Here is an 18,278-nt window from a genome sequence, read left to right as displayed (position 1 = left end):
AGAGGGTGCCTGAGAAATGGCTACCACATCCAAGGAAGGCAGCAGGTGCATAAATTACCCACTCTCGATCTGGTGTGGGGAGGTAGTGACAAAAATAACAATACAGGACTCTTTCAGGGCTCTGTAATTGGAATGAGAACACTTTAAATCCTTTAACAAGGTTGAAGCAGGTTGAGTGGGATTGAAGCTCCTGAGAAGGCTAGGCAGAGAACCACACCCAAGGTAGTCTTTTGTTTCTCTGGACCCAGGAACCCTCACCCCTCCCTGGGAAGGAGAGAGGGTCCTGGGGATGGACCCCAGAACCCAGTCCCTGTCTCCCACCCCCGGTCTGAGCTGCCGGCGGGGGTGCAAGCTCATTACCATCTATATGATATGGAGATATGGAGGTCCGGCTGGACCCAGAGAACTGCGGACCAGGAGGTGTCAATAGGGGCCTACAGGAGCTGCAAAGCTGAGGCCGTGGCAGGTCCTCCTCTCGGAGGTAGTCTGAGTACTCGCAGTGGGGTGGTGGGGGCAGTGCTCAAGGATTGGGGCACCAAGGCCACTAGGGAGTCTGTTGCCACCTATGGCTCCAGGATACATATGTACCTCTGCGAGTATGAGGATGCCGGGAAAATGCGAAGGAAACTCTGGGAGGAGTTGAAAGTGGTGAGGCTGCAATCCAACCATGTCTCCCGCTAGAAAAGACCAGCCTTAGCTGCTATGGCCAGAGTCCTAAAGGCGGATATAATGGCCCTGGGGCAGAAGAGAGCGGACATCATGGAGCACAGTGGGCCCGTCAGAGAAAAGTTAACCAATGATGACCAGTTCCGTGGCATTGCCATCTCAAGGGAGCCAGAGAAGTCACGGTGCCCTGTGCAGGTGGAGGAAAGTGATGAGGAGGATGAAGATCTGCAGCCACCTGCAAGCCTGGAAAGCGATCACCAGGCAATGTGCAGCAGGGTACTGCCAGAGTCTATAGCACTCTCATCGGACTGTGGGTCAGAGAACGATGGGGGAGGTGAGAGCGGGACAGACAGAAGTAGCAGTGAGGGGGGTTGCCTTATAATCCAACAGATCAGGCAGCAAGAGACCCTAGTGAGGTTGTAATGTGCATCCCTAGGGACACAAGCCGCTAGTTAAGCAGTCCTAGGGATGCCAAAATAGAATCTAGTTCAATTTCAATGTTATCTCGACTTTCTGTGGGAGATAAGATAACAGTCTGGCTTCCAGTTTTGCAGCTGTAGGGCTGCACAATTTATCACTATAGGAAGAAACGTCCACATTTGTCAGTCTTATTAGGGCTGCACAATGTATCTCTATGTGAAATCTGTGTATGACAAATATATAAGCCATGAAGTTTATTAGCAAAAGTACATGTGTATCTCAATGTTGTGTTCATTTAACAGAATATATAGTCTTAAAAAAGAATAGTACATTATGGAACCCTATAAAGAATAAAGAGAGAATTGTTATTTTTTTTATTTAAAAAGAAAAAAAAATAGAAAATAAAATATATATATATATATATATATATATATATATATATATAAGGAAAAAAATGAGGAAATCCAGCAAGGACTCAGCAGACCAGGATTGCAGTAAAATTTTCATTTCTTTATTTCTCTTCAAAAGTTAAAAAAGGGACCCACAAGGATCAGGAACCAATGTGCATGGCAGAAAAATAGCGCAAATGGGACTACGCGTTTCGGCGGCACTGTCTGCCTTCCTCACGGTCCAAACCAGGTTTACTAATGGATTGACTCCTATTCCAGTCCGTGCAGGAGCTTAACTACCAGGTGGGAAGAGACCTGTAAGCCTCATTGCTGGAGCTGGACTATATACTCTGGCCTATATACTCTGATATATATATATATATATATATATATATATATATATATATATATATATATACACAGCAGCAATAATAATATGCTCACATAGCAAAACATCATCATACAAATAACAAATAATAACTGGAAAAAAAGGATATCATATTATTATCCTTATTATAATATTAACACACACAGCTCTGTGCTTGTAACAGCCCATCCCACGCTGTTTATCTTTCATCTACACAACTGACAGTGTATTTTCACTTGAGTTTTGTATTTTGTGCTGTATATTGTACAGTGAACCAATGGTGCAGTGGAAATAAATCTGTTATAGTGTTCTTTTAAGTGACCAGTAGATGGCAACATAGTCTGCTCTCAGTGCATTGCTGCGAGTGGGGGGGGCAGAGTGAGATTTTGGTTATTAACAGAACACAAAATATTATACTGGGTCCTATATTTATGTTATAAGCTTCATTCATATCATAAAATACCTCCACGGAACCAAGCTCATATCATACAGTTTACACCATAGCAGAGTATGAAGTTTATTAGCAAAAGTACAAATGTATCTCCAGTTTGTGTTCATTTAACAGAAAAAGGAAGGTACATTATTGGTTCCGATAGAGAATAAAGAGAGAATGTAAATTTCAATAAAAAATTATCATATTTATTGATAATATAATATTAACACACACAATTCTACGAGCCAGTCCCCCGATGCTTTGTGTTGCATATACACAGGCTATGTGCCCACATAGCGTATTTTCTTGCAGTTATGCTGCGATCTGCACCGCAGCGTAACTGCATGCGTCCTGCGTCCCCAGCATAATCCATGAAGATTGTGCCTAATCCATGCCCACGTGGCGTATTAGAACGCTGCTGCCGAAGTGCTGCGTTCTAAAAAGCAACATGTCACTTCTTTCGTGCGCTTTGCATGAAGGCCCCGCTCTGTCTATGGGAGAGGCTGCATCCAGAGTGCATGAAATCGGCTTTTTCATTACGGACTGTTTCTGCAGCGATTTGAAGCGCACATGTGCTATTCAAATCGCTGCAGAAATTTCTGCAGGGACAGAACGCAACCTGGGCACATAGCCTAAAGAATGTATTTTGTTCTGTATATTGTAGTGAACAATGTATTTGTACTATGAAAAATGACCAGTAGATGGCAACATAGCCTGCTATCAGTGCATTGCTGTGTGGGGGAAGGGGGGCTAAGGGTATGTGGTTTGACAACAAAACAGCACCCTCTGGCAGACTTTGACAACTGTAAACACTGCGTTGAACGCGTTTTTATTAATGTGTTTTTTACAGGAGAAAAAAATATGATAGTATAGGATATTTGATAGATAGGTAGAATAGATAGATAGATAGAAAATTAGATAGAAAGAATAGATATATAGGTAGATAGAAAGAACATATAGAATAGATAATAATAATAATAAAGAACAGATAGAATAGACAGAAATAACAGAATAGCTTGATAGAAGGATAGCTACCTTTTACGTCCCCACCGGAGTCCATTCCTGTGACTTCTGCTTCAATCACCAGGCGACGTCGTGTTCCCGCCGTGGATAGTGCTGGTGATGGGAGAGGAGTTGGTGCCAGTGACTCTGGTGGACACAGGCTCCGCTCATCCACTAGGCTGGGTTTCCCTGGGATCTGCAGTACCACTGGCTGGCTGTAGGTAGCGTGTGTCTTCCAGCTGCAGCCTCAGCCAATGGGAAGACGCCACACCCTTTTAATTCCCCCTCCTGTCTGCTGGCTACTGCAAAGATAGTTCTGTTTTCCTGTTACCTGGATCTCTCTCTGTTTTGCTTAGTGACCCCCTGTGTTTGGACTTCTGTTTGTTTTCTGACTACCCTTCTGCCTGCCGTTTCTGTACCTCAACGCCAGCCCTGGATTTGACCACTGCTTGGTTTCCTGATGACGTCCTTGCCTGACTGATTCTGTCCCTGTTCTGCAATTCCTGGTTTGACCCTGCCTGACGACTACTCTCTCAGACTGCAGCCTTCCACAGGTAGTGATCACCGGGACCCTGTGTAATTCCAAATCCCTGCATAGGGGTTAAAGGGTTTCAAGGTTCTCGGGGTCCTGCTTGGTGAGTGGCTTTCCTCTAGCCTGTCCAATGCAGCCAGTCTGAGTCTGTGGTTCCAGGCAGGCATTACTCTACCTTGGCAAGATAGTGTTTTCTTGGTAAAAAAAAATGACGTGGGGTCCCCCTCGTATTTTCATATCCAGCACCAGAACAGCAGCAGCTGCAGGCTGCAACCCTCAGCTGTCTGCTGTACCTTGGCTGGTTATGAAAAATAGAGGGGATCCCACTTTTTTTTTTTAATTATTTGATTTATTTTATTTTTTTTTTTAAATATGACGTGGGTTCTTCCCCCCATTTTTTTCAAACCAGCGAAGGTACAGCAGACAACTGGGGGCTGATATTATTAGGGTGGGAATGTCTATCGTTATTTGGCCCTTTCCAGCCTAATAATAGCAGCCCACAGCCACCCCAGAAGTGGCGCATCCATAAGATGCACCAATTCTGGCGCTGGACCCGGCTCTTCCCGTTGCCCTGGTGCTGTGGCAATTGGGGTAATAAGGAGTTAATAACAGCCCACAGCTGCTACTAAGTCCTAGCTTAGTGATGGCAGGTGTCTATGAGACACCTCCCATCACTAATCTGTAAAGTAAATAAGCACACCAAAAATCCTTTGCTTGAAATAATATAAAGCTGAGTTTATGCATGTTTCTGTGTGTTTGTATGTGTGTGTCTGTGTGTGTGTGTGTGTGTGTGTGTGTCCGCTAAAGGAATCCATACTGTCGGATTTACAATCACATTTTGCACAGACACCGCATTTGACTTTGTCATACACTATGCATTGAGAGGAAAATGTAACCCCATGCTTTACAGTTATTTGCCAAAAAACTTGCTTCCATTAAAGTCAATGGAGCTGGGAGCCACAATGCAGCCAGAACTTCAGAAGAATGGTGGCGTGTCATAATGCGCAGCCACGCCCTTAAATGAAACGTTGGCGTGTCACAATGCAGCCAGGGAAAGAGACAAATAGAGAAAGGGACAGACAGGGAAAGATACAGACAGAGACAGACAGAGAAAGATGCAGACGGAAAGAGACAATGTAATTAAACAAGGCACTCCCAAACTTGAAAGTGATGCAAGTTTATTTAATGTGCATGAAAAACGTTTTCGGTCTACAACGGACCTTCCTCAGTTGCACATTGGTGTAGTGGACTGGAGGCATAGGCTGTGCCTTGTTTAATTACATTGTACGGCTTTGGAACCTGAAGAGCACCCCTATCTCTCTTGATATCCCTACAAGGAAGTGCCATTTCTTCTTTCTAGGAAAAGTGACAGACAGGGAAAGAGATAGGGAAAAAAATAGAGAGACAGACAGGGAAAGAGACAGAGAGACAGACAGGGAAAGAGACAGACAGACAGGGAAACAGACAGACAAAGAGATATAGAGAGAGACAGAGACTGGGAAAGAGACAGAGAGAGACAGACAGGGAAAGACTACAAACAAAGAGATAGAGAGAGACAGACAGGGAAAGAGACAGACAGACAAAGAGACAGAGAGAGAGACAGACAAACAAATAAAGACTGGGAGAGAGGCAGAGAGAGACAGTTACTCTCCCAAGCAATGCCGGGTACTACAGCTAGTTTGAAATAAAAGACAAAACAGCCACCCTCTTTCACAACTTTATTAACCCCCCAAATACTCCTCCAGGTCCGACGTAATCCACACAAGGTCCCATGATGCTTCCAGCACTGCTACATATGATGCTCACAGCGAGCGCCATAGAACATGACTGCCCGCAGCAACTGAGATGAGTTGCGCTATCAGCAGAGACGTCACTCAGGTTAGCTGCAGCCACACCTGGAGTCCTCCACCTGTGACAGCAAATCACCTGAGTGACTGAAGTGAGCCGTGTGATCAGCTGTGTCATCACTCAGGTGATTTCCAGTCACAGCTGGAGTCCTCCACCTATGACCGCAAATCAGGCCACAACTGAAGTGAGCTGCAGGACTCACCTGCGTAACATCACCACTGATCGCACGGCTCACTTCAGTCGCAGCCTGATTTGCGGTCACAGGTGAAGGACTCCAGCCGTGACTGGAAATCACCAGTGAGTGAGGGCACCACTGATCCCACGGCTAACTTCAGTTACTCAGGTTGTTTGCTGTCACAGGGGGAGGACTCCAGCTGTGGCTGCAGATAACCTAAGTGACTTCACCGCTGATAGCATGACTCACTTCCGTTCCTGCGTGGAGCTCACAGCGGGCAGTCATGTTATATGGCGCTCACTGCGAACATCATATGTAGCAGTGCTTGAAGCATCGTGGGACCTTGTGTGGATTACATCGGCCCTGGGGGGGGTGTTTAGGGAATTAACAAAGTGGTGAAAGAGGGTGCTTTTTGTCTTTTATATCAAATAAAGGATTTTTGGGGTGTTTGTGTTTATTTACTTTCACTTACAGATTAGTGATGGGGGGTGTCTCATAGACGCTTGATGTTGATCGGTGAGGTGAGTATGACGTGGAGATAGACAGAGAAAGAGAGAGATTTTCACTCCTACAATGTATTTTTACCCTGGAAAGAAGTGGGTGACCAGCATTTTTTATTACAAGAACGTAGGTACAATGCATACAAAATGCAACCCATTTGTTACCATGCATTTTACATCCGTTTTTCATCCCCTTATTTAGTTCTATGGGTGACAAAACGTGACAAAAACGCAAAAAGAATTGACATACTGCTTTTTTTTTGTCAAAATTTTTGACAAATATTTGACAAATGAAACAGTGACAAAAAAACTGCAACGTGTGCATGGAAATTCTGATTTCTCATAGACTTTGCTGGGGAAGCAAAAGAATACAGTTTGTCATTGGCACAGTGCAAAACATGGGAAAAAAAAACGCAACGTGCGCACATAGCTTAAGAGTTTGTGCGTTGAATTTTGTATGTCTGCTCAGTGCTGTGAGAGCAGAGCGCTGTGGTCAGTGCGGAGCTCTGTGGTCAGTGCTGTGAGTGCAGAGCTCTGTGGTCAGTGCTGAGCTCTGTGGTCAGTGCTGTGAGTGTGGAGCACTGTAGTCAGTGCTGTGAGTGCAGAGTGCTGTAGTCAGTGCTGTGAGTGCGGCGCTCTGTGGTCAGTGCTGTGAGTGCAGAGAGCTGTGGTCAGTGCGGAGCTCTGTGGTCAGTGCTGTGAGTGCAGAGCGCTGTGGTCAGTGCTGAGCTCTGTGGTCAGTGCTGTGAGTGCAGAGCGCTGTGGTCAGTGCTGAGCTCTGTGGTCAGTGCTGTGAGTGCAGAGCGCTGTGGTCAGTGCTGAGCTCTGTGGTCAGTGCTGTGAGTGCGGAGCGCTGTAGTCAGTGCTGTGAGTGCAGAGTGCTGTAGTCAGTGCTGTGAGTGTGGAGCTCTGTGGTCAGTGCGGAGCTCTGTAGTCAGTGCTGTGAGTGTGGAGCTCTGTGGTCAGTGCGGAGCTCTGTGGTCAGTGCTGTGAGTGCAGAGCACTGTAGTCAGTGCGGAGCTCTGTGGTCAGTGCTGTGAGTAGTTTAAAAATCAAAACTACTTTATTGAGTAAACTCCATCAACACAAAATAATACATTTTTAATATAGTTTGACAACAAAATCTATAGAAATGGCCATTCAACAGACTAAAAGTGTCCTTTTAAAAGTGTACTGTTTACTCTCTACAGAACTATCTGTTCTGTTGGTAAATCATGGTTGCCCGGTGTGAGAAAGCGGTAGAATGCACCTGATCACCTCATACAACGCTTGATATCACAGAGTCACAGTAAAAAATGACCAATGTAATATCTAGTTGAAGCCCTAAAGCTGCATAATGTATCTCTATGGGAAATCTCTGTAGGACAGATATATAAGCCATTAACCCTGCTGTTCTGTTCGCATTTGCTATACACTTGTACTGTTCCCAGGTCAATATGACCCGACCTATTAATTCTTGATTTTTAGCTACTCTAATTGTTTTATTTGAATACTTTTTTCATTGAAATACTGTATGTGAACATGGTTGATCATAAACAAATGAAAAATTTAAATTCAAACTTAATTATTTATTTTTTTTCATAAAAAGGTTACACAGGCTTTTTGCAATTATCTTCGATTGTTGACATTCTGCACACAAATAATAAAGAAGCTTTACATTACTATTACTAAAACATGAAATTTAACTTTTTGAAAACAAATTTTATAAATCAACAAATGAAAAATCATAAAAACTTCAACCTTTTTAGAAAGAAAAAAGAATAAACTGAACATGTCCATGCGTTTTTACACTGAACACAATAATAAGACACATGTCCTTTACACAGATATTTTGAACATCCAGCACATGTCAGATTAGTCTTATTGTCACAGGAAGATGGACAGAAGCTACATCTCTTCCTTTTTTTGCTGGTAGCTGTGCTGGTGGAGGCCGTGGATGTGGAGTCTCGTTCTTGAGCATGCTGGACACTTTTTACAATGGCTGTTGCTCCATCACTTCTGGGGGTCACTTTTCTGCTCTCAATATATGGCCTCACCAGGGATTTTCCCAATTCCTAAAGAAATAATCTTCTTTTATGCAGCTTATTCCGGTTCCAATCGAGGTCGATTTGTCTCCATAAGACAAATGCATTGTATGCAGAAACGTCCAGTATGTTATAAAATAAAATCATTGGCCACCGATTGGTTTTGTGTTTGCATGTATATGTTGATATTGCTTGGTCTAAAGTATCCACTGCTCCCTTTGTGGCATTATAATCCAAAATAATGTCAGGCTTTCTGTCTTCTCTATCACTTACGGCATTGTCATGGTGCATTGTGCTCATTAGAATTACCTGTTTGTTTGTTTTATGGAACATAAGAAACAACAGTTGTATTTCCAGAAAAATAAAAAGTAGAACTGTACACCTCTCTCTTGCTAAGGATACCTTGCGGTAGTTCAGGTTTGTTTTTTCTCATAGTACCCAGCATGGTAAGTTGTTTTTTCTTCAACATCTGGCCTAGTTGATAGGATGTAAAAAAGTTGTCACATGTGACATTTTGTCCTTTTAGTCCATGAGTCAAATCTAGAACAACACGCATACCCTGATTTTTTTCAGGTATTTCATCAGGGGTTTTTCCTGTATACACTTAAACATTTAGAGCATATGAACTTTTGCTGTCGCAAAGTGTCCAGATCTTGATGTCATATTTTGCTGGCTTACTTGGTATATATTGTCTGAATGGGCACCTACCTCGGAATGCCACCAGTTGCTCATCAACAGTTACATTTTTACCACTGTTATACAATTTTGGTAGAATCTCTACACATTGATTCCAAACATTTCTAATAGGGGCTAGTTTATCTTTAGCTCTTCTTTCCATTCTATCTGTTTTAGAATCAAACCGCAGTACTCTAGAAATAATCAGAGACCTGTAGAACAGTATAAAATGCTATCGGGTCATATTGACCCGAACAGTACAAGTGTAACATTCAGCGTGTAGGAAAAAGTAAACAAAAAAACAAAAAAAAAATGTAGAGCTCCACAAATGAGAAGTCAAGGAACCACTAGTTTCAAATCCTCATTAAAAAAAATCTGCAGGGTCTCAAAAATCATTTCGGGTCATATTGACCCGAACAGTACAGCAGGGTTAAGTTTCTTAGCAAAAGTATAGGTGTATCGCCATCTTGTGTTCATTTAACAGAATGCATAGTTTCACAAGGAAGGTACTTTATTAGTTCCTATAGAGAATAAAGAGAGAATGCAAATTACAATTAAAATTATCATATTTATTGTCATTATTATAATATTAACACACACAGCTCTCTGCTTGTACTAGCCCATCCCCCACTGTTTATCTTGCATATACACAACTGACAGTGTATTTTCACTTATATTCTGTATTTTATTCTGTACACCGTGTGCAGAATTATTAGGCAAGTTGTATTTTAGAGGATTTTTTTTATTATTGATCAACAACTATGTTCTCAATCAACCCAAAAGACTCATAAATATCAAAGCTTAATATTTTTGGAAGTTGGAGTGCGGTTTTTTTTTTTAGATAGAAGGATATCTGTTGTGCAGGTTACTATTACTGTGCAGAATTATTAGGCAACTTAATAAAAACCAAATATATTCCCATCTCACTTGTTTTTTTTTCCCCCAGGTAAAGCAATATAACTGCACAAAATTTAGAAATAAACATTTCTGACATGCAAACACAAAACCCAAAAAAATTAGTGACCCATATAGCCACCTTTCTTTATGATGACACTCAACAGCCTACCATCCATAGATTCTGTCAGTTGCTTGATCTGTTTACGATCAACATTGCGTGAAAGCAGCCACCACAGCCTCCAGACACTGTTCCGAGAGGTGTACTGTATTCCCTCCCTGTAGATCTCACATTTTATGAGGGACCACAGGTTCTCTATGGGGTTCAGATCAGGTGAACAAGGGGGCCATGTCATTATTTTTTCATCTTTTAGACCTTTACTGGCCAGCCACGCTGTGGAGTAGTTGGATGCATGTGATGGAGCATTGTCCTGCATAAAAATCATGTATTTCTTGAATGATACTGACTTCTTCCTGTACCACTGCTTGAAGAAGTTGTCTTCCAGAAACTGGCAGTAGGTGTTGGAGTTGAGCTTCACTCCATCCTCAACCCGAAAAGGTCTCACAAGTTCATCTTTGATGATACCAGCCCATACCAGTACCCCACCTCCACCTTGCTGGTGTCTGAGTCGGAGTGGAGCTCTCTGCCCTTTACTGATCCAGCCTCTGGCCCATCCATCTGGCCCATCAAGAGTCACACTCATTTCATCAGTCCATAAAACCTTTGAAAAATCAGTCTTAAGATATTTCTTGCCCCAGTCTTGACATTTTATGTTATGTTTCTTGTTCAAAGGTGGTCGTTTTTCAGTCTTCCTTACCTTGGCCATGTCTCTGAGTATGGCACACCTTTTTGATACTTTTTGATACTCCAGTAACGTTGCAGCTCTGAAATATGGCCAAACTGGTGGCAAATGGCATCTTGGCAGCTTCACGCTTGATTTTCCTCAATTCATGGGCAGGTTTTTTTGCGCCTGTTTTACCCAACACGCTTCTTGCGACCCTGTTGGCTATTTGCCATGAAACGCTTGATTGTTCGGTGACCACGCTTCAAAAGTTTGACAATTTCTAGACTGCTGCATCCCTCTGCAAGACATCTCACAATTTTGCACTTTTCAGAGCCCATCAAATCTCTCTTCTGACCCATTTTGCCAAAGGAAAGGAAGTTGCCTAATAATTAAGCACACCTTATATAGGGTGTTGATATCATTACACCACACCCCTCCTCATTACAGAGATGCACATCACCTGATTTATTTAATTGGTAGTTGGCTCTCAAGCCTATACAGCTTGAAGTAGGACAACATGTATAAAAATTATCATGTGATCAAAATACTCATTTGCCTAATAATTCTGCACACAGTGTATATTCTAGTGTGAACCGCAGGTACTTGGGAAATAAATCTGCTATAGTGTAATTTTACAAATGAGTTGTACAAAACAACACAGTGTGTGGGGGAGTGGGATAAAAGTTTGTGCATTGATGCTTATGTGTGACAAGACATTGAAGGCTAATGAGGCTCTTATTTTGGGGGAAGCTGGTAGGGCAGCATACAGAGTGAAAAAAAACTATAGCCAGCTCACCTGAATTAGAGTCCTGCATATGGAGCTCAGATACCGCCCAAATACTGTATGCAAAAGTCACCAAAATACTCCACAATCACAGTCACAGTATGGAACACAAAATGTGGTTTGATGGAATGTGTTCATTCTAATACAGTATGTAGGTTGCACATCTTAGCCAATAAAAACGCACATCTGAGCACATAAGGGATATAATAGTGGATAATAAAAATGGAAACATTTCTTAGATGCCAAAACATTTCATTCTTCAATCATTCCACAACTCACCTCAAAGTATGTGGTAATGAGACATTACCTAATTCATATCTCGGGGTGATTTTGAAAGACTAATGCGGGCTTCACACGGTACGATCTATCGTGCAATTGCACGAGTGATCGTACCCGCCCCCGCCGTTTGTGCATCACGAGCAAATCGCAGCCCGTGTCGCACAAAGTAGTTAAACCGCCGTCACACGCTCTTACCTGCTGAGCAACCTCGCTGTGGGCGGCGAACATCCTCTTCCTGAAGGGGGAATGACGTTCGGCGTCACAGCGACGTCACACAGCCGGCGGCCAGTAGAAGCGGAGGGGCGGAGATGAGCGGGACATAAACATCCTGCCCACCTCCTTCCTTCAGCATTGTCGGCGGCCGCAGGTAAGCTGTGTTCATCATTCCCGGGGTGTCACACGGAGCAACGTGTGCTGCCCCGAAAACGATGAACAACCTGCGCAAATAAGATTAAACAATTTTTTAAAAATGAGCGACGAGTACACGATCCACGATTTATAACCGATTTGGAGTCGCACGTAGGTGTCACACGAGACGACGTCGAGAACGATGCTGGATGTGCGTCACGAAAACCGTGACCCCGACGACACATCGCACGATAGATCGTCTCATGTGACGCCCGCATCAGCTAATGAGAGAGGCATATTGGATTTTCCATCTACATGCATGCGCCCCAATTGCCTCAACTTACCTCAAATAGAGGAGATTCTGTTTCATTATTTGGACCCACTTTCGTTTTTCAGTCTGGATTTAATTCATTGCTTCAGCTTTTTCTGAATACTCAGTACACTTTCTATATGAATGAACTCTTCATATATCGTCCTATATTTGTTTTTTTCTGTTTTTTATTCATTCACTTTTTCAGTTTATCATTTGAAGTTTATAAGTGACTTGTCCAATTTTTTTTCCACTAGTTTCTGCTCATGTATCTACTCAAAATCAGCATTGTTAGAGTTGAGCATATTTAAGCACTAAATTTGTTCAATAAGTATTTTAATATTTCATTTCATGAATCTGTCCAAATAAGCATGGATACACTTGAGCTTATAGGCAGCAGCTGGAGCATAGACATACCAGAGTATACAAATTTATTGTTGTTCAGCTGATGTATACATCTTATACTAAGGTAATATCTGATTTTCATCATTTTTTTATTATAGAAAATTTAATTAGAGATAAATTTAGATTTTGTGTAATCATAACTAAGCCAAATTGTGACATATTCATTTATTCAGTGACAATATTTATTTCTCCATTTGATTCATGTTGGAATCTGTGGATTTTTGTTGAATTTGTTACATTTGCGAGGATTACACTCAGAATTTTAGTCATGGATAGAGATGAGCGAACCTGATCGATAAAGGCTCGCCAATCTCAGGTTCGGTACGAGCCTGAGTGTGTTCATTTGGGCTTGGCAAACACGAGTCCACCCCCCCAGAACTCAGTAATACTCGTTTTCGTTCATTTTGCCGGCCCTGAACACTGGCCGCGTTTTGATAAAACATTTTTAGTAGCATTGTCTTGTTTTGTGTAGGATTGTGGTGCTGTTTGATGTTGGAATGTGTAAAATCAGTGCATGAGGCAGGGACTCTGCCCTGGATTAAGGGTTTTGGTGCGCGGCTGTTTTTTGTTTTTTTTCTGAACTTTGTTTGCCAATGTTCCTGCAGCCAATCACGGCACAGGAAACATTATCAAGGTGGAAACAGAAGGGCTTCTGTGATTGGCTTGCTAAGTCACATGACAGTGTGGATATAATTAGCAGCCATTTTGCCTCGCCATCATTTCGTGAATGTTGCTCATTAGTGAAGCTGCTGCTAGTGTTCCTCATCGTAGATAGTGAGTCTGTGTCTGTCTCTGTCTGTCTCTTTCCTTGTCTCTTTGTCTGTGTGTCTCTGTCTGTCTCTGTTTCTTTCCCTTGCTGCATTGTGACACGCCAACAATCCATTTAAGGGCGTGCCTGCGCATTCTTCTGAAGTTCTGGCTGCATTGTGGCTCCCAGCTCCATTGACTTTAATAGAGGCAGGTTTTTTGGTGAATAACTGTAAAGCGTGGGGTTAAAATCTCCCCTCAATACATAGTCTATGACATTCCCTGAGTCATTTCGAGTGTCTGTGCCAAATTTTGTGATTGTACATGCAACGGTGCAAATTCCTTTAGCGGACATACATACAAACATACATACATACACTCAGCTTTATATATTAGATAAACCAGGGTCAGTTGTATCTTTGCTCCACGCAAATAAATTCTTCAATTGTCCATTATAATTATTACAGGATACTCAAGCCCTTTAAAGAGTCTGCTGGAGCAATGGATACTGAACCTAAGTTGGAGCAGGTGTTTGCCATGATTAGATCTCTGCAGAAAGATGTGCAAGGTCTGCAGAACAAAGTTGGAGCCATTGAACACAATGGGCAAGTGTTTGGACAAACTTTACAGGACTTGAGTTTACGAATGGCGGCCCAGGAAAACTAAATGGCTGTCTTAGAGTCTCGGCACAGACAGGCTTTTCAGGGCATAAGTACGCAAATGGCGAAACAAGTGGCTTCACCCTCTGGGCTTACACTGCCAGCCAGCCTACCTAAGTTGCCACCGTTCAGATATAATGGTGGCCTTGACAAATTTTGCAGATTTGTGAATCAATGTTTGTTATATTTTGATGTACATGCTGACCGCTTTCTTACTGATAGATCTAAAGTATTGTGTATAATTATGCTGCTGACCTTACAAGTGCTCACCTGCGCGAATCCGATGATTGAGTCTCGTGATCCACGGTTAAATGTCTTGGATGATTTTTTTTTTTTTGCTGCTATGGCATTAATGTTTGATGACCCTAACTGCCGCGCCACTGCTGAAACCACATGTCTCTCCTTGCGCCAAGGTAAACATTTAGTTATTGAATTTGCTACTGAATTTAGGAGGCTAACAGTGGATACTAATTGGGACAGTAATATACAACTGCCTATTTCTAGGAGAGGTTTGTCTAGCATTATAAAGGATGAATTACCACCACAAGAACTGGAAACGTTTATACATCATTGTGTATGCATACACTCCCTGACAGACGTTCTGTAGCTTATCCGTGTTATGTAAATAAAAGCTTCTAACCTGACTTTAAATTCATCCATTGGTTTTATAAATTACGCTTTTGAAAGCTGAAACCCTCCCAAATTTGGTTTAGGTTATGAAAATAAAGTTGCTTCAAAGCTGAAATATTGATCATTTAATGACCACAGAAAGGTCAGATTTTTGGCAAGACAAACGTTTTGTCGCCTTGTCATATAATGCACCCAATCCTAGTTTACATCCTCACCTGTGCTCACTAAATGATCGGTTAATTAGTGGATGTGCATAAAAAGAAACCCAGCACCCCAGACCTTCACTTGAACTGCAATTTGACCTGTGACAACATGCCAAAAATCCACCCTGCGACTAAAGCCTTGATTATCAAGAGGCTGAAGAACAGATCCACTGCAGAGGTGGCTGGCACCTTTAATGTGTCTCAGTACAAAGAATTAAAAAAAGATTTGAAGAGACTGAAGATGTTTTTGACAAGCCCAGGTCCAGCAGACCCCACAAAACATCAGTGGCCAGAAGCCAGCACTAAACAAAAGGCAATTAGAAAACCGTGTGGCATTTGCCAAGTCCCACAGCCTGCTAAACAGATGGACGCTGGAAAAGTGGCAGAAGGTGGATTTCTATGATGAATCTTCAGTTGAATTACACCACAGCCACCGCAAATACTGCAGAAGACCTACTGGAGCCCGTATGGGTCCAAAATACACCCAAAAAAGTTAAGTTATGGTGGTGGAAAGATCATGGTCTGGGGTTACATTCAGTATGAGGGTGTATGAAACATTTGCAAGGTGGAAGGCAATATCAATAGCCTAAAATATCAAGAAGTATTAGCTACCTCTTACATTCCCAATCATAAAAAGGGTCAAATTCTGCAGCAGGATGGTGCTCCTTCTCATACATCCATCTCTACAACAAAGTTCCTCCTGGCAAAGAAGATTAAGGTGCTCAAGGACTGGCCAGCCCAGTCACCAGACATGAACTTCATTGAGCATGTTGGGGTAGGATGAAAGAGGACGTTTGGAAGGCAAAACCAAAGAATCTAGATGAACTTTGGGAGGCATGTAAGACTGAATTCTTTGCTATTCCTGATGACTTCATCAATAAAGTGTATAAATCATTTTTGAACCGCAAGGATGCAGGCCTTCAAGCTCATGGAAGTCACACAAAATATGAAATATGGCTCTAATAGCACCACAACTTCATTCATCAATGTTATGTAGCATATCTTTGTATTATAAGTTAATTATTTGTTTGAATTTCACATCACTTTCTGTGGGCGACATAACTTTTGTCTTGCCAAAATCTGACCTTTCTCTGTTCATTAAATTATCAATATTTCAGCTTTGCAGCAACTTTATTTTCATAACCTAAACCAAAATTGGGAGGGTTTCAGCTTTCAAAAGAGTAATTTATAAAATCAATGGATGAATTTAAAGTCAGGTTATAAGCTTTTATTTACATAACATGGATAAGCAACAGAACTTTTGTAAGGGAGTGTAGACATTCGCCTTACTGAGCGTAGGCAGGAGAAGATGGCTGTATTTAATCGCATGTCTGACTTTTCCCTCCCTCACAAAGAACCTGCAGGTAAAACATCTCAGGAAGCGAAGGAGGTGCAGATTGACTCAGTACAGAGGCGTGAGAGTATTGAGCATCGGGAGCACCGCCTCCAGGAAGGTCTATGCTTATACTGCGGCCAATCTGCCCACTTACTCATCAACTGTCCCAGGCGTTCCAAGCGGCCTAACAAGGTGGTAGCAGCGATGGGGGAATAAGAAAACTGTGATGATGTTGAATCTGACGTCTCTGAATTTAGCCTGCCATTAAATGCTGTATTTCATGCTCTTTCTGTGGCTACACCTCCCAGGAAGCAAAAGGAAAATAACTCTCACTGTTCTCTCCCTATTAGGATTTTGTGTTCAGGACAGTGGATTTCCAGTGCAGCTATGATTGACTCTGGCATAGGGGGTAATTTTATGGATATTTCATTTGCCAAGGAAGATGGTATTGAGATACAGCAAAGAGCTGTGGATCAGGAGACTGTACCTCTTACCATTTTATTGGACCCAAAATATCAGGAGCAGCTTTTCTTCTTGTTAATCTCTTCTCCTCATTGCCCTGTGATTCTAGGCATCCCTTGGTTGCATTCTCAGAATCCGATTATCAACTGGGAGACCAAGAAAATTACCTTTCCAACAAGGAGCAGTTCAGCTATAGCTGAAGCAGTCCCAGAGTCTCCGGATTCGGAATCTCCTGTACAGGTATCCACTTTACCTTCCATGTATAAAGAATTTTCTGACATTTGTGACAAAATGAAAGCTGATCAGCTCCCTCCGCAAAGGCATTATGACTGTCCTATAGAGTTGCTTCCAGGAGCAGCTATTCCTTTTAGTCATGTATACCCTTTGGCAGCACCTGAGCTACAAGCCTTGAAGGATTATATTGATGAAAAATTGGCCAAGGGTTTCATACACCCTTTTTCCTCACCAACAGGGGTGCCCATCTTTTTTGTTAAAATAAAAGGATTGGACCATAAGGCCCTGTATCAACTATCAGGAACTCAATAAGGTCCCTATCCGGAATTGATATCCTTTGCCTTTAATTCCCGAATTAATGGAGAGAGTCCGTCATGCCAAGATATTCTCTAAGTTGGATCTACGCGGGGCTTATAATTTGGTCCGTATCCGCCCAGGTGATGAGTGGAAGACGGCATTTAGGTGTCGGTATGGACATTTTGAATATCTCGTGATGCACTTTGGGCTTTGTAATGCCCCTATAACATATCAACATCTTGCTAATGACATTTTTAGAGATTTATTGGACCAGTTTGTGGTAATCTATTTGGACGACATTCTAATTTTTTCTGACTCTTTACAGGAACATGAAGAACATGTCAAATCTGTTTTAAAACGTCTAAAAGAGAACCATCTTCATATCAAACCAGACAAGTGTGAGTTCCTTTGTTCTGAGATACAAATCTTAGGTTATATCATCTCTCCTCAGGGACTGAACTTGAAATCTAGTAAGATTCAGGCAATCCTAGATTGGTCAGTACCCAAGAACTTTATTGATTTTGCAAATTTCTATAGACATTTTATTAGAAATTTTGCAGAGATTGTCCATCCCATCATTTCCTTGACTAAGAAGGAGAAACCCTTTAAGTGGTCATTACAGTCTCAGGAAGCTTTTGATCGGCTTAAGAACTGTTTCACCTCAGCCCTGCTGTTGATCTACCAGGACTCAGCACATGCCTTCATCGTCGAAGTGGATGCTTCTGATTATGCTTTGGGGGCCATTCTCTCTCAAAGAACTGGAGAGAAGGGTCTGCTACACCCTTGTGCTTTCTTTTCTCGTAGACTTTCCCCTGTGGAGAAGAACTACGATGTAGGAGACAAGGAACTGCTGGCTATTATTGCAACCTTCAAG

This window comes from Anomaloglossus baeobatrachus, chromosome 4 (genome assembly GCF_048569485.1).
Source record: "Anomaloglossus baeobatrachus isolate aAnoBae1 chromosome 4, aAnoBae1.hap1, whole genome shotgun sequence".
In the NCBI taxonomy this organism is placed as follows: domain Eukaryota; kingdom Metazoa; phylum Chordata; class Amphibia; order Anura; family Aromobatidae; genus Anomaloglossus; species Anomaloglossus baeobatrachus.
The sequence above is the reverse complement of the archived record's forward strand: the minus strand, read 5'-3'. Positions refer to the sequence as shown.